The sequence below is a fragment of the Callorhinus ursinus genome, unplaced genomic scaffold (genome assembly GCF_003265705.2).
Source record: "Callorhinus ursinus isolate GAN/ISIS: 27379988/994484 unplaced genomic scaffold, GSC_fseal_2.0 scaffold4, whole genome shotgun sequence".
NCBI lineage: Eukaryota > Metazoa > Chordata > Mammalia > Carnivora > Otariidae > Callorhinus > Callorhinus ursinus.
Genome location: NW_027397066.1, coordinates 80,649,805 through 80,672,251, shown reverse-complemented (window position 1 = coordinate 80,672,251; position 22,447 = coordinate 80,649,805). Strand labels below are relative to the sequence as shown.

The window sequence follows — 22,447 nt, the reverse complement described above, 5'->3', positions numbered from 1 at the left end:
TTGCTGACAGTCTGCTTTTCTGAACATTCAATAAGGCAATTAATTTGGTATTGAGTGTAGACAGCATTACATGAAAAAACACACACACACACACAAAACCCAACAATCCAACCCACAACAGTTCAAAGAGAAAAGGAGAGAAAGAAACATAAATGCAGAGAAACACAGACGTCAGAATTTGAAAGAAAAAATGGAAAGACAGCTAAGTAGCTAGTAGAAAGTACCTATCAAGCCTATATAATAATATGACTAGGTACAATTCTGGAACTTTCTTATATTCATGCTTTATAGAAAAGCCTTATAATAACCTCAGCAAATACATTGTTTTTTTTTATATAATTTCTGTCATCATCAGATTTCCAAAAGAGAAGATAGAAAGCTTAACTCTTTGAAAACACTAAGGAGAAAAACTGAGGAGGCAGCATGGTACTGGATGTAAAAGCAGCCAATAATCTACAAAAGCAAGTTTTACCTAAAAGTAGTTTTTTACAATTTAAAAGTCCATGACTTTCATGCTGCTCCCACTTTTGTGATTTAAACATTTCGTATTTCTCAGAAATTCAGTATGAAATACAAATTTAAAAATCTATTTCAAAAATTATGCCTACATGCATAATGGATACTAGTTTCCTCCTACCCTCTAATTATTTGTATAACAACAGGATTTTGGTTCCTTATACATCCATCTGCTCAAACTTACTTCCTAGCAAAAGTAATAATCCTTTGTGACATCAGGAATGGTTACTGTGGTGATGACTAGGATGCACACCTGAGAAAATGATGACCTGAGAGCAATAAACGGTAGTGGCTGATCATACTAATAAGCTCTCATCTAAATTTTGTTACAAATTACTACTGAGAAACATGAGAAAAGTATGTATGTATGGAGATACTGTTCAATAAATTAGCTTTTATGTTTTCAAAGAAATTGTAGCAAATAAAGAGTTCACCTTTAACATTCTGAAGGGATATGGATTTGTGACCACCTCCCTCTCTGTTTTCTATAAAAGCATCCTGCACATAATGATCTGCAAGTGCTAATTAATGATGTTGGCTGATCTTAGGCTGCACACAACACTACAGTAAGTGCTAGAGTGTTTGGTATACTGAAAAGTGGAACAGGGCATAAAAGCCATAAAGGCTTTCTAAGGTTACTGATGGCAAAAATGAAAGCCAAGGCATGGAGAAGATAAATACAAATGACATATTGTAAATGTACTTTAGAGATAATATTATGATAAGTGAATTAAGAAGATAAATGATAAACCTTATTTCTTTTTTCCTTTGTTCAACTTGGACTTTGCTTAAAGAGATCATGATGATTAAATATCAGCATTCTGAACTAAAACTTGGGAAATCTGAATTTTAATTCAACGTTCCCTCGTTAAACACACAAAAAAGGTATAGCGAAATACTTTTGCCCTACATTAAGACAACAGCACTGTCTAGTATCAATTAAGAATCTGGTTTTGGAGATTTACTTCGAAAAAGTTCTTTGGTATCTCTCCCCCCAAAAATCTTTTTAGAGTATCCACGAACTTAACAAATATTAAGACTAATCTATACACTACAACAGCTGTCCAAAATGCACGCTAAACATAGAGAGTGGTTGATAGATAAAATCTATTCGACATAAAATTGGTTAAAAGCTTGAAGAGGCACAGTACAATAACACAAGTTGCACATCCATATCAAAACTCAGAGTCACTAATCCATTCAATGAGATGCATTTTGAGAGTGAAACATTTCTAAAACTCCTAGAGAATGTGCTCTTAACATTTGAAAACACAGCAAAGAATGAGCAAATTACACAATCTTTTCTTAAACTTTGAAATTACAAGCCTCATAAGCATGGACAAAGTCTTAAACTGTGCTGCAGTATCTTTTCACATGTACCTTTCATATCACCCATGAAGACCCACCCATGGGTCAAAACTTTCTAAAGCCGCTCCCTTTCTCAACGTCTGCATTCTTAACAGAAACCACTGAGAAAATAGAAGACATCAAACAACCTTCCTCACTTTTCGACCTTCCTCTCCACTATTAGATCTAGGAGCATATGCATCATTTTCCAAACACTTTTAGTATCCCCTGTTATAATTTAAGTTCCATTATAGCTAAGTAACGGTCAAGAAAAGAAAGTGAGATTTTCAATATAAGGTAAAACTTTTACTCTTCAAGTAAAGAAAGCTGTAGACGTGTCATGAGCCAGGGTCTCCAAGGAGCTGAATGCAAAGAACATCTAATAATGAAATCCTAGGACTAGTGCTGGTTATTGAGAGTGGGAATCTGAATTTCTTTGTTACCTAAAATTTGAAATGCTAACTTAAGAATTTCAATAATGTGGGCGCCTGGGTGGCTCAGTCATTAAGCATCTGCCTTTGGCTCAGGTCATGATCCCAGGGTCCTGGGATCGAGTCCCACAGGAGGCTCCCTGCTTGGCGGGAGGCCTGCTTCTTCCTCTCCCACTCCCGTTGCTTGTGTTCCTGCTCTCATTATCTCTGTCTCTGTCAAATAAATAAATAAAATCTTAAAAAATTTCAATAAGGTAAGGTAGAAGTTGTTAATATTAGAAAAACTGTAATATCACTGAAGAAATGACTTATAAAGTAACTATAATAAGTTTCCAGGTTGCAAGTTTTGTTAAGTTTGACCATAAGAAAGCCTCCTAATCTCTGAGCTTTTTTTTTTTAAGCTCTGATACTCTCTTATTCATTTCTATTTCAACTTTTATTTCTACTCTGTGTTGTGTACACAGGAAGTACTAGTGTATGCTGTGTTTGGTTTTGTTTCTCAATGTATTAAAAAAAAAAAACCTCAAATCTTGCTACTTTAACTTTCCAATCATTAATCATTATAATTCAGGCACTTATTTTTATTTTCCCAAGTAACTATTACTAGAAACTACAAAGACTTATGGTAAATAAATCAAACATTCTTTTTACAAGCTAAGCTGGAAACTGAGACCTGGCTTTTTTCCTGCTGAGTTCTGAAAAATTATACTATTTAGAAATAATTTTTAAAGTGCTCTTAGTAAACACAAAGGTGATTCAGAGTAGATGCTTAAAGTCAAAACAATAACTTAAGTCCTTACTAGTATTAGTTTGCAAAAAGCAATAGCATTACAAAGGTGCCACAATAAAATTTATTTTACTGAAGTTCTGCATTGCTTTTCTTCAAAATCCACTGCTATGCTACTTTTTAAACTCTGAGAACAAATTATTTTATTATGACAGAATCTGAACACATGTAAATATATTCTGAACAAGGATTTCAAAACAAAAGGCAACATAAATTGGACTCTTACATGTAGGGATGCAAATACTACTCTGAGTCTTTTTAGTCAAAACCAAACTATAGAGACTAGATTTTAAACTTCAAAGAGACCATTAGTTCTCAGTGAATGCCAGCCACATGTGTTATGAAATTCAGATGTCTTAGAAAGCTAAATGAACAATTACTGAAAATCCCCAAACTATCCCATTACTGAGCTAAGGAAATGACTGAATTGCCTAATTTTACCAGAACTCTATGAAACAATGCTCCAAATAAGAAGCAAATGGGACAGTTTATAAATATTTTCCTTAAATGTGATTTTTAAAAAGTTAGTTGCTTTTTTTTTCAAATTTACCTGAATTGAGAAGGAATCAAATATCAAAATTCTTCCTAGAAAGTTAAAATAAATTCATGACACAAAGATTTATTCATGAGTGTATTCTTAGCTTGCCTTTCAAATTCAGTAGTTTAATATCTTTACCTGTTTGAGATAATGTTACTGATTTGGAGTATGCTTTTGAGATACAGACATTATTCCTGGGTTAAATTGTGTTCCTCCAAAATATAAGCAAGTCCTATCCTCCAGGACCTCAGAATGTGACCTTATTTGGACACAGGGTCACTGCAGATGTGAACAGATAAGATGAGGTCATGCTAGAGTAGGGTGGGTCCTTAATGCAATATGACTAGTATCCTTTTAAGAGGAGAGAGATGCAGAGAGAATGCCATGGGAAAATATAAAAACACAAAGGGAGAAGACAGCATGTAAAGACAGAAGAGAATGGAGTTTACTGCCACAAGCCAGGAACTCCTTGAGGACACCAGAAGCTAGGAAAGCAAAAAAAAAAAAAAAAAAAAAATAAGCTTCTTTGCATACAGATTTCAGAGGGAGTACATAGTCTTGCTGACACCCTGATTTTGGACCTCTACCCTCTACAACTACAATACAATAAATCTCTGTTGCTTTAAGCCATCCAGTTTGTGGTATTTTATTATAGCATTCCTAGGAAACTAATATACTTCTCCACATAAACAATGTGGAATATTCAAGCTTCATACCAAAAAAAAAAAAGTATTTGAAATTTAAGTGAGCCTTTACTATATATTGAGATTTTATACATCTCACAGAAATTATGGCTTTCAGATCACTACCAATATATCTCAAGTATAATTAATATAGGATTTTAATTAATTAATAGTCGGTATATATGTGCAAACTGTGATATGGGCACAACCAAAGGAAAATTAGTTATTTCCTCATTACTTAATCTACTGTCTTTGAATTTCTTTTCCACTTAGCATCAAAATGTTTAGAAAAGCATTTTTACTCTATGGACTAATAGCAATAGTGATGGAGGCTCTGCATGGTGCTTGTGACCCACAGTCTACTGTTGGAAGAGGAATAGGAATATGGAGGGAATCCCTTTGCGGTACGTGCATACCACATATGGTATATGCATACCACCTTCAGGCATGCACAGATGGCTAAAGGCTGAAGAGAAAGCAAGAACACTAAGCACTGCTACTCTAAGCACAAGGTAAGAGGAGCCCATTACTAAGAGAGCTTGAAGACTACTGCACTGAAATAAAGTTAGCAACAGCAAAGTATGAACCCAGTTCAACTTCTGACTAGATTGTCTGGACCTCCATCCTATACTAACTGCCTGAAATAAAAGGAAGTGTGCTTATTCCCGGGGATTAAATACTGTTAATTTCAATCTCTACTGTTTTTCTATACACAATGTCCAGTACTCAATAAAAAATTAACAGATATATTAAAAAAGAGAGGAAAAAATAACCCACTATCAAAAGGTAAGCCAACCAGCAGAATGAGACTCATAGGTGACCTGTGTGTTAGAAATATCAGACAGGACTTTAAAAATAACTATGATTAATATATTAAAGGATCTAATGGAAAAGGTAAACAATATTCATGAGAAGAATTGGAATTTTGTTGAGAAATGGAAACTTTAGAGTTAAATGGAGATGCTACAAATGAAAAACACAATATTAAAGGTGAAGAATTATTTCAAGAGGCTGAACAGTAGACTCAATAAAACCAAAGAAAGACTCAGTAACTGTAGATCAAGAGAAATTATAAAAACTAAAACACAAGGAGACAAAACGAGTGAGGGAAAAACCCAGAGCACCTAAGAACTGAAAGAAAATAGCAAGCAATCTAATGTAAGTGTAACTGGAATCCCAGAAGGGATAGAGAACAGGGTAGGAGAAATATTTAAAGAGTTAATGGCTAAGAATTTTCTAAAAATAATGAAGGACATCCTGCCGCAAATCTATGAGGCTTATGGAACCCCAAACAAAGCAAACAATAAAAATACACACCAAGCAGCCAAGTTGCTGAAAAATCAAAGAAAAAGAGAATCTCTTGAAGACAGCTGGGGGGGCTGGGGTGGGGAATTATTTTTGTAAGAGCAAAAATAAGAAAAACAGTAGACATCTCATCTAAACTATTCAAACTAGGAGACAATGGAATGATATCTATAAAATACTGATATGGTGCTTTAAAATGTTTTTTTTTTTTTTTTTTTTTTTTTAAACCATCAACCCAGAATTTTTTATCCAGTGAAAATATCTTTCAATAGTTAGGGTGAAGTAAAGAATTTTTCAAACAAATGAAAGCTGAGAGAATTCACTGACAGCAAATCTGTTACGCAAAAAAAAAAAAAATGCTCACAATAGTTTTTCAGGCAAAAGGAGTACAATACTAAATAAAATTTGTACCTACCCAAAAATGAACACTGAAAATGACAAAAATGATAGTAAATATTAAAAAGTTTTCCTCCTATGTTTAAAGATAATTAACTGTCTAAAGTAAAAAGAACAATATATTGTGGGGTTTCTAACCTATGTAAAAATAAAATGTATGACAATAACAGCACAAGGTATAAGAAGAATTAGAAGTATACAGTTGTAAGGTTATTAAACTGTATGTGATGTGACATAATATTTGAAGGTAAACTGTGATAAAGATGTATACTGCAAACCACAGGGCAACCACTAAAAAATTAAAAAGAGGTACAGCTAATAAGCCAATAATGGGAATACATGGGAAAAATAAAGATTACCCAATTTTTCCAAAAGAAATCAGAAAAAGATGGAAGGAATAAAGAAGAGTTCAGAAAAATCAGAAGACAACAAGATTTCAAGCCAAGCCAAACTCAACCAAAGTCACTTTAAATACATATGGTCTAAATCTCCCACTTAAAAGGTATAGATAGTCACAGATTGGATAAAAAAGCAAAACCCGACTATGCTATCTACAAATAACGCACCTTGTATATAAGTTTATTCAGATTAAAAATGAAGGAATGGTAGAAGATGTATTATGCAAACACTAATCAAAGGAAATTTGTGTCTATATGGTCAGACATAGTAGACACAGAACAAGCAGTATTACCAGGGATAAAGTAGGACATTATACAATGTTAAGACATAACAATCCTAAATAGACCTTCAATATTTACAAAATAAAAACTGATAGAGCTAGAAAGATTGGCACATTCAATTATAGAATAGGTGCTTATTTAATGTAAACTTAGCTTTTGTGTCAGGCACAGTGAATATAAACAGATTTACGAAGGCCTTGCTTTCACTGAGTTTCTATTTCCACGAGGAAGAAAAGAGTAGTAAACAGAATAAAAGCTTCAATACAGTCTTTTACAGGGTTCTATGGAAGCACAGAGAAGATATATGTCTTCTGGAGGAAGAGATGAAGGAAAAAGGAGAAAGGTGGTTTACATAAAACTTCACAGATTTAAACATTCATGTCCATGATAAACATAAGTATAGTCACCTATAAATTATGAATACATAGTGAGATTTATACAGTAAAATTAAAGTGCTTTTTCTAGCTCACCTATAATCTAAGCTAACTCTTATTTAATAGAGTAATAGTTCTTTTTTTTCTTTTTAAAGATTTTTGTTTGACAGAGACACAGCGAGAGAGGGAACACAAGAAGGGAGAGTGGGAGGGGGAGAAGCAGGCTTCCCACGGAGCGGGGAGCCCAATGTGGGGCTCGATCCCAGGACCCTGGGATCATGACCTGAGCTGAAGGCAGACGCTTAACAACTGAGCCACCCAGGCACCCCAAGAGAGTAACAGTTCTTAAAATACTAATAACATATATTACATAATCATTTTTGAGGCATCTCAAAACCTGTGACCAAATTAGCATTAATTCTGTCTTTATTTATCAAACTTTTTGGGGGTTACCTATGATTCTTCATAAACTTGAGCTAGGTTTTGGGAATACAAAAATAACTGATTCATAGTCATGGAGAAAAAAGTATGAAGGAAAATATTTAAGCAGTAAACAATTATGTTTTTAGAATATAATGGAAGCACAAATAAAGAAATTAGTTTTATATGAAAGGGTTAGAAAAAGGTTCATGGTCATGTTTTCCAGAATGTCTTTCAAGACATCTATTATGTGTGTAAAAAGAAAGAAAATGTGTACTCTTGTGTTTAGATCCTGATTGCCTTATTAACTCTACTGAGGAAAATTTATGTAAAATAAACTACATAGATTTAAAATGTATAACTGATGAGTTTTGACAGTTCTGTATACCCTAGAAACCACCAATACAATCCAATTCCACAAATCTCTTTGCAAGCCATCTCTCCCTCCACCTCTGGCCCTAGACAACCAATGTTTTCTGTCACTATAGATTATTTTGCACTGTGTGTGTGTGTGTGTATACACACATTAGATATAAATATGTATATTATATATATAGATTAATGCAGCATGTATTCTTTCAGGTCTAACACTCTTAGCTCAGCTTAATGATTTGGAGATTCATCCATAGTATCAGGTATGTAAGTGGTTTACTCTTTACTGCTAAAGAGTATTCCACCGTATGGATAGATCACTGATTTTTTTTTTAAAGATTTTATTCTGTATCACTATTTTTTTACTATATTTACCTATATTGATAGACATTTGGGTTGTTTCTAGTTTGAGACTACTGTGAATATAGCAGCACTGAATGATGAACTGAATGCTGAGTTGGGTAAATACCCAGGAATGGAACAGCTGAATCATATGGTAGGTATTGGTTTATGAGTGTATCACTACTGAACACTATTATTTAAAAGAAGAATGTGATGGGCACCTGGGTGGTTCAGATGGTTAAGCGTCTGCCTTCGGCTCAGGTCATGATCCCAGGGTACTGGGATCGAGTCCTGCATTGGGCTCCCTGCCCCTTGGGAAGCCTGCTTCTCCCTCTGCCTCCCTCTCTCTTTCTCTTTCTCTCTCTGTCTCTCATGAATAAATAAATAAAATCTTAAAAAAAAAAAAGAATGTGATGTGCCACTGAAAACTTTTGAGAAATTTTCAAATACTGTAAAAACTGAAAATCTTAAAAGACAATTAAGTATTCATGAGCATATAAGAGACACTTTAAGTGCTCATCAAACTGAAGTGAAACTTTAGCTGCTTCATAACTAGTTAAGCATAGGGCTTCTCCTTCTCCAAAATCAATTTGGCCACTACAGAGAAGCATCAGTGCCATTCTACAAAACTGCTTTTAATGTATAACTTTTCCAATTAATTTTATAATAAATAAACATCCAAATCACAAAATGAGAAATAAGGGTTAAAAGAAATAAGGGTTGATAAGAAAAAACTCTAGAAATGATAGAAATTATGTCATAACAATTCAGAAATCTGAAGAAGAAAAATATAATCAGATCTTCATGCAAGAATGATAGCATTGCTCCCGCTCTCAAAAAGTATTAAATATTTTCACCTGGAGGTTTGTCAGTCAGTCAATTTTAACATCAAATTACTTTTTAAAAAATGGCCTGTGATTTTCATTCAGTTATGGCTTCCTGCAATATATACCGATCTGGAAAAAATGACTTGGCATATCTCCATTTCTTTCTTTTCTATAGCACTATATAATACTGACATGCTCTAATAAAGGTTAGGTGATACAAATGACATATATTATATACTTATTAACTGACCTATACTATATTATGTGGAATAAAGAGGAAAAACACAACCATCACCTGGTATTCACTCAAATGACAAACTGTCCAACTGAAAGAAATTGTTTCTGTTCTTTCATCTTCTTATCACTGCTTATTTTAAGGTTTTTCAGGTCACTGAGGAACTTTTTTTGCTGCTTATTTGACATATTACTAAGGTTTTGCTGCTTATAACCTCAATTTATTTCATTTAAAGCACAGTATCAGAAAAAATTTTATGCTAGTGAGCTACTACTAAATGGAAAAGTTCACTTTACAATGCTAATAAATCACATTTAAAAGGGTGTATCAATCAGTAAAAGCTGGACAAAACTGAATTTAAAATATTTGTTAAAAATATGTAAGATGTGTATAAATTCCTTTCTATCATTCTTCATCCCAGGAATGGAAGAATTTATTCAAGACATTAAAGGCAGTATAATTTTAATTTTTACCATCTATATACCTGTATCCAAAGGAATAGTACAAAGCAATAGGTATTTATCTGAAAATTTGAAAGGTATACCTATGTTTGTCTAATTGGTTTATTGAGAATAAAACTCTCAGATTGTTATCTGGCTTTCCTTAGTTTTACTAAGAATCCTGATCAAATCACAAGGTCTTTTATTTCCCAGTGAATAAACAGGGAAGTATTTCAGACTCCTCTACATTTATAGAAAAGGACAAAAATAAAGGATCAAATATGATAATAAAGCATGTTTATGCACACATAATACTTTTTATATAATGTTTTCAAATTTGGGAAAACTAAAGAGCTTTTCCTTCATCATTTGGTTCTGCTCCATCCTCTTTCAATTAGGTAGTTTATTTTTTGTGATTTATAAGAGATTAAACAAAATGTTGGTTTAGGATTAGCTTTTCACAAAAGTCTCAGAACATATTCCTAAATCTGCAGTTCTAAGAGCTGAACCATTAATATTAAAGCATAAATGTATTTAATGAAGTATGTATTTATGAAAGTGATAACTTCCTCAAATACAGTGCTTAACACAATGAACCATAAATTTGGATTTTAGTTCAGCACTATCCTAAAAAGTCATTTGAATTCTCAGGCCTCAGTTTCCTTATCTGTAAAATTTGGAATGAGTGGATTAGAAGACTTAATTCTAAAAGTCTCCTCTATTTAAAAAATTATTATCTAAAAAATTATGAATTCTAGGTGTCTTTATTCCCTAAGCTTTCTAATTTCTCATGGTCCCTTGAATCTATACCACCTACTGAAGTATAATTTGAATATCTTGCTAACTGCAAGAAATCATTTAAACTTTTTGGGTGTTTATCCCCAAAATGTATACAAATATAAAGATCTAGAAATAGCCCACCTGTCATTTCCTCTTGCATATCTCTTTTAAGAACTCAGACTTATTACTGCCCCCAGAAAAGCAAAACAGGCAGCAATAACAAAAGTCAGAAAAACATAACAAAAAATCTCTGTTCTTTCCTATATCAGTAAACTGCCCTAACCTCTGTCCAGCTACTCAAGCCCCAAGTCTAGAAATTACTTTGATTTCTCTTACTCTCACTCCTGTAAATACTTCTCGAATTCTGCTGCCCTCCATCAGCGTCGCTACCATAACCCTAACCCAAGTCACTATTATCTCTTGCCTGGACTACTACAAAAGTCTTATAATTGGTCTCTATGCTTCCATTTTAATTCCCAACTTCCATTCTTCTCAACCCACTTTCCATGCAGCTCCAAGAGTGATGTTTTAAAATCTGAATCAGATCCCCTTTCATAAATTCCTATTACCTTAGAATGACCCACAAGGTTCTCTATGATCTATGTCTTGCTTATTTCTTCCATGTTTTTGTAGAATACTCTTTCTGTACACAGCATCTCCTTTATCTTGATCTCTTTTCTATTCTTTAAACATACAAAGTTCTTTCCTCACCCAGGGCTTTGCAATTGCTCTACTTCTAAAGGAATATTCTTCCCCTTCTCTTTAAATAGTTCATTCTCATTTTTCAGACCTCAGTTCAAATAACATCCTCAGAGACAACTTTCTTCACCTTCTGATACTCTCCATTACATCATCTTTATTCCCTAGATATCAATGACCACAATCTGTAAATATCTTCTTTTTGTAGTGTTTATTACTTATTTCCTTCTGTGCAAGCCCCACAAGGATAGGGACTTCTTGCTCTTATTTTCTCCTATAATCCCCATTACTGGCACAGTGTCCTGAATACAGTGGGCTCAATCAATATTTGTTGATTAAAGTACCTGGTGCATATATATACATGAAAAAATACAAATATACAGAATGAGAATTTCCAGAGATTTACTCATCATCACTATTGGAATAAAAACACTCAAATCATATGACCCATGGTATAAGTATACTTGAGACTTTGTACAGGAAGGAACATAAATACATATCTTCAATGACATAAAGGCATATTTCTAATTCTGATATTGCTTAGTAGAAATACATTTTTTCCTATGTCATATAGAAGGCTGATTAAAAGAACGGTTCAACAGGTTAAATCTTTGTTAGTTTATTCAAATATGTTTTAAACATTCAAATGAAAAATGTGAACCCATCAATATCTTTTCTTAAATTTAAAAAGCAACTTATAAATGAACCAGGTGCAGATAAAATGCATGAAAGATTACATATAAAAGTAAAAGCTATAAATATTACATCAGTGAAATTACAAAAATGAGTCATGAAGAAAAAACCACGATTGTTAAATACTCACACATCAAAAAAGAAGCATAAAGCTTGCAATTTTGTGGCATAGTACTATATTCAAGGTTTAAAAATTTTGTCTTTATGCAGGAAAATTTCAAATATATTTATATATTTACATGTATAATGCAGGATCAGGAAGAAAGCACTAGTTCCACAGATGCAGTTTAGAATTAGGTCACAACATGGCATTTGATGGACACAGCTTTGGTGTGCCTGATGATACTTGTATTAATTTCTACAGCTCAACAGATTTCTCACATTAGTCAAAACTGCTTGATAATTCTTTTTTCAAAAGGTCTTTATACAACAGAGCATCCATAAATCACCATATATTTGTTCAAGAAATTGCTGAAATTACTCCCTTTATTTTTATATTTCTATATTATCATTTTACTAGTGAAAGCCTGAGTATCTGTAGATTATAAGCAAATTATAAAATAATTTATTAATAACATGCCCCATGGCTCCAATTCTGAACTCAATTACTTCCATAATATGACTTCTGAACAGCCTTCAAATTATAATGTAAATAATTTATTGTTCCACTTTGTAAGTCCAAACTGCTCAAGATCAAAATTAAATTTTATTCCAATTATTTTACATATAAAAGAGACTTTTGTATCAAACTATCTCATACTTAAAAGTAATTATGCTAGATTATGGAAATGTATGTGTATGTGTGCACATATGTATTTACAGTTATGATTTAAAATTTAACTTTAACTGATAACAGCATAGTTTCTCAAAAGGTAAAAACATTTATTCCACCCAGCAAGAAGAACATGAATTATTCACCTTCAAATGGTATTTCTCTTTTATATTCCCTCACAGCCAAAGGAAATATCCACAACATGTAGCAGGGACAACTGATTAAAAACAAAGTTCTCAGTACTTCAGCTCAGTTACAAAGAAGAAAAATAGAAAAATCAGACCACAATTAAGAAGAGCAGAGGATAATATGTGTTAACAGGGTTTCTACAAGCTGACTGAAAATTTTATGTTTAATGTAGCTAAACTTTAACTTCATCTTTAACAGGTGAAATTAGGGTAGTAAAGGTTAAGGGGGGAAAAGATTTAAGCAAAAACAAACAAAAATCTTATTGGAAGATTTTTATAGATTTTTATAAAGAAGAACTTTATAAATTAGACTTTCCCCACCCTATCTAAGTCTTGTTATTCAGGAAAGGAAAATTCCAAAGGTCATTCAGGCTTTGATTCAGAGACTAGGAGGGAACCTGGTATCCAAGGGACAAAAAAATTAATTTGGCAACCCTATGATAGGACTTCTTATTGAACTCAAGATAAATCATGTAATATTTTTGCCATGTGCAAACTTCCTCACATGCTGTCTCCACCTTCATATCTATAAAACTGGTAAACTACTGGAAAACAATTATTCCATCTCTTTTTAACAAGATAGTCACATTTTTATAACATAGTAGCTGGAAACTAATGAAGTACTGGAAAAAAAGCAGCTATGAACTGTGTTCTTTGCCCTACAATCTTTATTAAGGTAAAAATTTACAGCATCTTAGATTTTTAATAAACAAGAGGGATTTGAATGTGACAAGTATAAAAATGGAAAGATCATAATTCCTCAAAGTGTGAGCCATCTGAAGGGTTACTTAAGTAACCATTTCTTAAACCTAGTACACTACTTTGCAAGAACCAAACTGATAATAAGCAATCCAATCTTACTTCGTGTTTTCATTTCATTCTCTCTGCTCTAGTCAGTATTTACTACATCCCACCTGGCCTACTATAATGGCTTCCTCTTCTCTGCCTCACTTCTCTTCCCACTCTGATACAAAATACATGCTTCTATGAAGCTGGACTACCAATTTCAAGTTTTTTCCATGTTTCTTTCCTGTCTACACATCAAAGTACAAAATAACTTTTTAGCCCTACACACATCTTAAGTGCACAACACAAATTAACAAACAGACGCAGAAATCAAGATCTCTAACCACAGTAAACCTCCACTACCATTTGGTTATTTAAACAATTTGATCTTCATGACTATTGATAACATGCCCCATAGCCCCAGTTCTGAACTTTCCCCCCAACACCACAAGTTTCCTACTGTTACCTTGCTCCTGACTTTCATTAACAGACGGGTTTGACTTGCACTTTACTGGGAGGATGGGAGGCCATGCTAGAAAACACTCTTCTGACTGTCCTCTTTACTATCTTAACTCTTTTTTATACCTTCACCTATCTTCTGACAGTTGAAGGCAGAAATGTCCTTTTCTGTTCTAATACCAACCCTGTTTACTTGGGCTCATGACTTCATTTCTTTTTTCATCTACGATCTTTACCAATTCTTCCCTCGAAGAAATTTACTCTGTGCTTGTCCACAGGGTCCTAGCCTAACGAATACGTTCCTGTCTCACTACTCTATATCACTCTCACAGTACTGCCCTCCCCTCAAACTACTCGTCTCTTCTTTTCTCATTAAACTTCTAGAAAGTTAATACTCTCCCTTCATTTCCTCATTCCTTACCAGAGCCCTTGCAATTTGACTTCCCTCTCCACAAGACTCAACTTAAAGATGTTTTTTAAAACATGAATGTCTCTTTATCCAATCATCAAAATTCAGTATTTTTTTTCTTGGCAGTACTTGACACTGTTTACCACCCAACTCTTTGGAATCCATGACAATAAACCTACTTTCCTCGAATCTTTCAGTACTTCTTCACAAGCTCCTTCATTTCGTCTACACCCTAAATGTGTCTCTTTTCCTTTTAAACGTTTCTTCTATTCTCATGAGTCAATGATGATCACTCGTTAAGTGCACGAATCCTAAAGCTCTGTCACAGGAATGTGACAAGAGCACTTTAAGTTCAACACACCTCCAAACACATTTCCATGGTTAGTGTTAATCCTGATTCAAATTCTGGACTCATAGGCTCCTTCTTTCTTCTTATCTGATATCTTCTTGGGTTCCATACACACCCTCTTCCTTCCTGTTCTATCATTTGTTCCTCAAGCTTAAAAAGAAAAACTAGCCTTCTTACTGGTTATTCTTCATCTAGTCCACCGCCCAATGTTTTTTAAGCAGGAATATGCATCAGAATAATTTAGGAAGCTTTTGCAAAATATACATATGATACACTGGATTCTAGCCTTGGATATTGATTTACTGGTTCTAGCATATGGCTAAGAAAATGTATTTTGAAAAGGTTCCCTAAGTGTTTCAGATGCATACTTCTTGTTAAGAATGACTGCCTATCTTACAACGTACACCTCTTTCAAATTAACTTTGTCTATGGTATCAATTTGAGCATTTCATTCTTTTGCTGAAATACCTTCAATAGCTCCCTGTTATATAAGCCCTTCCCCAATCTGGGCTCCAGACACATCTCTCCATTATGTTATCTACCTTTTAAAATGCTTTTCTGTACTCCTGAAAAATCCTTTTCCGTCTCTGCACAGGTCCAAATCCTATACAGATTAAATGCTTTCTTCTTCATGGATACCACTAGAAGAGCTCAAACACAAATACGCTCCCTCCTAGACCTATATTATATAACCTTTCACAGCATTTGTTAAATAGTGCCTTGTTTTTTTAACATTGACATACATACTTCATTACCTTCATACATTACAACCTCTTTAAATATCAGAGACACACTTGGACAATTAAACAGAAGTGATTATCACCAAAAGCATTTTCGCCCTCACATCATTTGCATTAGTTTTCTAGAACAAGGGTAAATTATAAACTACTTAAAGGCTGATACTGACTTATAAGAAATCTCACCTGAAGTAGAGGCTTGTGCACCAACACAGAAATTCTCATGAGACTAACCTATCACTATAAGTTGCATAGAAGGCGGAAGCTAGTAAAGTTATTACTGTTCATTACCTGTTCTGATCAAAGTCCTGAGAGTATAAATTCCCTCTCCCTAAATCTTATTTTGGGACTGTCAATTTTTTGATTTTTTTTCCCCGAAAGTCAAATTGGAAGGGAGAAAAAATACTAGCGGCAACTATATCTTCCATTTTAATTGCACACACCCGGTTAAAAAAATTATTGTTGTAGGTCATACTTTAAAATTTTGTGTGTGTGTGTTTATGTATGTAAGTGTGTATTTACATATATGTGATATATATATATTTCCCCCACCCCACAAGTGGGGATGAAAGAAGCAAGGTCATTTCCCATAGAAGAGAGAGCATGTATGCCTCCTGGATAAGTGGAGTTTTCTAAACTTTTAATTTTGAAATAGAGACTCAAGGAAATTGCAAAAAAGCAGTACATAAAGATCCCATGTACCCTACATCCAGCGCACTCTAATGGTCACATTTACACAACTCTAATAGAATATCCCAACCAGGAAACTGACACTGATACAACCTACAGATCTTGTTCAGATTTCATCAGTTTTCATCTGCACTTCTCTATGTGTATGGGAATGTACACAGTTCCAAGCAATTTTATCACATGTATAGATTCATGTAACCACCATCAATATGTGGTATTTTAAAATATTTGCTTTCATGCAAATCAGATTTTTATCAAATTGATAACAGGATTAGAAATAAAAGACAGCATATTTTTTTATCTCAGAAAATAGAACTTGGATATATTATTATACACAACACAGAAACTGAGAAGATACAATGAATACAAAGTAGAACTGCATTTTGGTTAGAAATAAATTAGAAAATAGGGGTGTCTGGGTGGCTCAGTTGTTAAGCGTCTGCCTTCAGCTCAGGTCATGATCCCAGGGTCCTGGGATTGAGCCCCTGCATCGGGCTTCCTGCTCAGCGGGAAGCTTGCTTCTCCCTCTCCCACTCTCCCTGCTTGTGTTCCTTGCTCTCGCTATCTCTCTCTGTCAAATAAATAAATAAGATCTTTAAAAAAAATTAAAAAATAAATTAGAAAATATATTCAAGTCAAAACTTCAGATTTTTAAGTTGTATGCTTCAAGTTTACTAAAAAACAACACATTTGGGCTATATTGCCCAATTAAAACAAAGTTACTCAGTATTATTTCTTGGATGCTCTTGAAGATTTGGTACAAGAAACAATCATATGGAGAATATTGGGGCAATTTTTTTACAGCCATTACTGAAGATGCTGCCTCTGACACCAGCCAATATCCTTTGCATATTTTAAGAGGGATGTGTACACAGTCATCTAGGCAACTAATGATATCCTGATGATAAATCTTTTTTAGTATTTATCTCAATAGTTTTTGTTTGATTGAAGAACTAGACTATTTCTCCTTAGCATAAAATAAAAATTACTTAGCATAACCAGTTTTTTTTTTTTTTTTCCATCCTGGCTGCCAAGAAGTTCAAATTGAATTAGTGCTCATTATAGTAAATATATTATCCTTGATTCTTAGATTTATCTTTGCCCATCTTTATAAGGCTTCTGGCCTTTATATCTTTATTTTAAATATCTTGTGTACATTAGTGTATATATTACACTATGTCACAGCACACTTTTAGAAACAATAATGTATGGACTGAATGTGACCCTCCAAAATTCATATGTTAATACCCTAACCCCTGATGTGAAGGTAGTAGGAAGTAATTAGGTCATAGAGGTAGAAGCATCATAATGGGATCTGTGCCTTTATAACAGACAGGAGAGCTTGCTTCCTCTTTCTTTTCTTCTCTCTCTGTCAGGTGAGGATACAATGAGAAGGAAGCTATGAGCAAAGCAGGAAGAATGTCCTCACCAGATATTCAATCTACTGGCACCTTGATCTTGGTTGGATTTCTCAGCTTCCAGAACTATGAGAAACGAATGGTTGTTTAAGCCACCCAGTGTACGATATTTTGTTATAGCAGCCCAAGTGAAGACAAACAATCACATATAAATGCTACATATTTTCTTTGTATACTAGTTCATAATTTATATTATACATCTACAAATATACTTGATTTAATCCACACAAGTCACTTCACCAATGAGGAAACTGAAATTCGAAAGATTAAATGACAACTTAGTGAATGGTAGAACTGGAAATCTCATCAATCTGCAATATTTGCCTTCCAGGGGGGCATAGTAAAATCTCATTTATTTATAATTACATTAATTTTAAAGTACCCTATATTTCTTTTATAAGCAATGCACTATTTGCTTAATTTCTAAAAATGGCCCCAATTACTACTTTTATCATTTTTTTTATTCTGACCAAAAATCACACACTTACTGTGTACTTGGTCAACAAGTTGTGTTCCTTCGTGCATAGTAGACAGAGATGTCTTTAATGGCATGCGATTTTTTTTAGAGCTTTTAACAGTATTACAAAACATCTATTTCTAACTATATATTCAGGATATCTTTTTTTTTTAAAGATTTTATTTGTCAGAGAGAGAGAGAGGAGACAGCATGCACACGCATGAGCATTCACAAGAGGGGGAGCGGCAGGTAGAGGAAGAAGCTGGCTCCCCACTTGGCAAGGAGCCTGATGTGGGGGGCTCAATCCCAAGACCCTGGGATCATGACCTGAGCTGAAGGCAGATGCTTAACCGACTGAGCCACCCAGGCGTCCCTAAGATATCTTTATAACATTTTCATGTGATAATAGCTGTAATTACTGTCTCTAAAAATAGCTGTTGCTATTTTATTATTAAAATAGTTTTTTGTTCTTATATACATGATATACTTTGATAATACACCCATTCATATACAACAGATTAACTGTTAAAAGTTGAAGAATCTGATTTTTATACTTACTGGCTGATAATTCTATTTTACTCTAAAACTGAATACTGTAGGGGTGCCTGGGTGGCTAGGTCGGTTAAGCATCTGCCTTCGGCTCAGGTCATGATTTCAGGGTCCTGGGATCGAGCCCCATATTGGGCTCCCTGCTCAGCAGAGAGCCTGCTTCTCCCTCTCCCTCTGCTGTTCCCCCTGCTTGCGCTCTCTCTGTCAAATAAATAAAATCTTAAAAATAAATAAATAAATAAAACTGAATACTGTAAAAGGAGTGGGGTAAATATATGAACCTGCAAAACCCTTTAATAACATAATTAAATATTTAACCTAATTTATACCATTGAAATAAACATTTATTTTAAATGCCAGACATAAATAGTTCCCTGTTAAATATAACTGCTGCAAATACACATTGCATACTTAGGCAATTTCAAAGCATGTCTGTATTATATTAATACACACTTATCTAACCAACTTATATTACAAAATATTATAGAATTATTGCTAAGTATATTTTAGCATTTGCAAGCAGAACAATGAATTCTTTATTTTTTACATAAAAATAGTGTAGCATAGTTATAATCACTAATATATATACATAGATCCATGCATATATTTGGTATCCTTTCCAATTACACTTGAAGTCAATGAAATAAATAATATTTATTTCACTTCATAAATACTGGCTTTGGCAAGCCCGATTATCACCTCATTTTGGAATATTTGTTTATTCATCACTGAGCACAAATCCAATTTTCTTTATATCATGTAAGATGGCATATTATATAAGCTCCCTATGTGTGTATGTTTCCAATAACAGTAGTAATTATATAATAAGCATTAATTTTATTTTTTGTAAACAGGCATTATTTGCTTAATTTTAATATGTATTAATTTGAATTGTATACTAATCTTTTTCTGGTATATAAAAAGGCACAAATATTTAATTTTGTCTATCATTTTCTTCCAGCCCCTACTAAATAACTTTGAACAAGTATGTCTAATATCAATTATTTCCTGACCTCAAGAAGTAACATCTGCAAACAGAGAAAACTCAGTCTCCAATCACCAATTTATCCTTACAAATTATAAATACAGCATGGGAATTTAATGTGAAGCTCTTTAGTACCATAAGACCATTTAACTACATCAGCAATTTAAAATATGCACAGCTATATAAACAAAACTAATCACTGAAAGAAGGGAATACTACAGAGATGGCCAAATAAGGAGGAAAAAAAGAACTCTTTCCTTTTAATATCACCTTTGAGAGAAATGTATAATGAAACAGGCTGAAGGTATGCAATTCTGAAATTTAATACTACTTCTCTTTATTTAAAATTATATTCCCCAACGTATCCCATCACAGCTTTGCTGATTCCTTCTAAATTGAAATACAATTTTTCTCTGATCTTTGATTTAAAGGATGTCAAACTTCTTATAAAAAGAGTTACTTGGCAAAGTTCAAGGCAAAAGAGCTATTTTAAAATGTTGCTCATATCAGAAGTCTGTTTGGATACTTCGAAAGAGAAATCCATAACTGAAGTACCTTTGGTGGCTCTTTGGAAGAAAAGAAAAAAGACCAGACATTTTAAATGAAAAATGTTCTTACCCAGTGATTCTTTCATCTCTATATGCAAGAGAGAGACTGGGATTCAAAAAGTTCATCTGCAACAAAGCCTCACTCTGACCCATTTAGCAGTTATATCAGCCTGCTACCTGAGGTTATGTAAGAGTTTCCTTCCATTTGGAAGAGTTCCTAAAATGGGTACTGTCAAAGCCGGTAAAACTGAAATCTGACCTACTTTTTTCAAAAGATTTCCATGGATTTTATGGCAAGTGTAATTCCTTTTACAATTGGAACTCTCCTCCTTTCAAATAAACTGTGTTAACTGAAATATGCTAGCAACTGCCTTACTTTTTAAGGGTTAAAATATAAATCCATAAAATACATACATATTACTCAAATTTCTATCTCTAATAGTGAATGCCTTCTGGTGCTTTTTGCATACATTGGCTTTCGTATCTATTGTAAGCCCAGTATCATTGCGAATAAACCCACGTTAAAAAATTCTCCATTGGGAGTACATCATAAAATATAAGTAAACTAATTAGTCTGACACGAAAGTCTGATAAAACACAAATGTGAATTTTAAAACATATGTTACTAAAAAGATTCCTTGTTATTTATAAAGCTGTCATGTGGAGTTTTCAATCTTCCTTTTAAGAATGAAGCATTACATTCTTGAGAGTGAAGAAGGTTAATTAAAATAGAAGCTATTAATACTTTTTAAAAAGAGAAATCTAATTTCTGGGTTCTTTCAAACTCCCAATTGTCACAAAATATAATGAGAAATGCATTTCAAGTAAATTCAAAAATCAACCACACAGCATTATCATTTACAGATATAAAATATCATTCTTATAATTCAAATAAAAGTGCTATACTTTCCCTACAATTACTCTGAAAAAATCACTGAGAAGTTCACAGAGATTTAATTTCAAATGAAAGGATAAGAAAGTATACAGGCTTATGGAAATTATATGCACAAGACAGCATGGCACAACGAACACATTTTTCACATGACTTACAATAATAAATCATTCCTTCTATTTATTCATTCTTAAGACTACTAACTTCATTTTCCTTAAACAAGGTTTACAAGTATAGAAAATGGCCTGTATTTGCTATGCTTAATTTTCTACTTAACTATAAATTACATTGAATTGAGTGAAAATGAAGTGGTTATAATTATTTATAAATAAATGAAACAAAAAAATTAACTTCATAGCCTAAAGCATATCCACAGACTTTATACTGTATACCTCATACGAACAGAGCAAACAGATATGATAAACACTATAATAATGGACTTTAGTTTCATCAAAATGATAATCTTATTAACTACACATTTATTACCCTAACTTCAAGGTTCCTTAGAGAACACAGGAAATAAATTACTGTGCCCATAAAAATATGAGACAAGAGATCAGTATGAGTGTTTCTTGTACCGTGCCAAAATTAAGGGAAAGTCCAGGAAAAAAGTACTCAAAACAGTTATTTCCTATGGTTAAACAATGCATAATTTAAGAATAATTAAACAGAACCAGGATTAAAGAATACTTATGATAGACTTAAGTTCTAGTAATATACACAGAAGGGAAGAATAAACATAGTAATGATCAACGCTCTCCAAATACATGCCATCAATCTTTGACTATAACTCTGTAGAGGCTTTTTTAGTATATATGGTTAAAATTAATCATATAAAATACACCTTAAATGGTTCACTCTGGAAAGCTAATATTATAAGCCATGATGTTTAAAAAAATCCTATATAAAAATGCAAAGTTATAAACATAAAGTACCAGAAGTTTCTAAATAAAGCTAATATCCTAGGATAAAAGGCACAGGAATGAAGGAACAGTAGATAAATTTATAACCAGTATTGGGGACTAGAAGCTATAAGCTAAAATTCATATTAAGACATCCACATCCTCAGATATAATATATAATGTTCCAGAAAAAGTAAGGAAAGAAGAATAAATGAGGCTGGCCTTACCATCAATGCTACAAATTATAACTGAGAAGTTGTAGTTTCAGTCTTTTTTCTACTTCTTTCTTTTATCATAAGTATGTTCATGACCTTATTTTCTATCTGGCTTACATGCAAAAATCACTTTTTGAAGCACTGGCCTATTATCAAAGAGATACGTCTTTTGTGCATGAAATCAATGGGGAAAATAAACAGTAAGAGTTATCCTAGTTAAATAATA

The 22,447-nt window shown here is 33.2% G+C and overlaps 1 protein-coding gene and 1 long non-coding RNA gene across 7 annotated transcripts in view; one reads left to right on the top strand and one right to left on the bottom strand.

The window, feature by feature from the left end:
• Nucleotides 1-22,447, bottom strand: part of RAP1GDS1 (Rap1 GTPase-GDP dissociation stimulator 1) — a 157,440-nt gene that overhangs the window by 62,634 nt on the left and 72,359 nt on the right. The window lies entirely within an intron of this gene.
• LOC112825428 (uncharacterized) lies at nucleotides 747-19,749 on the top strand. 2 transcript variants are annotated; one of them, XR_003208689.2, is made up of 4 exons: nucleotides 6,971-7,026; nucleotides 8,060-8,112; nucleotides 8,256-8,345; nucleotides 19,641-19,749. It is a non-coding gene; the product is annotated as an uncharacterized lncRNA (long non-coding RNA). The 2 variants fall into 2 exon arrangements; XR_012377981.1 differs by lacking the exons at nucleotides 6,971-7,026; nucleotides 8,060-8,112 and adding an exon at nucleotides 747-873.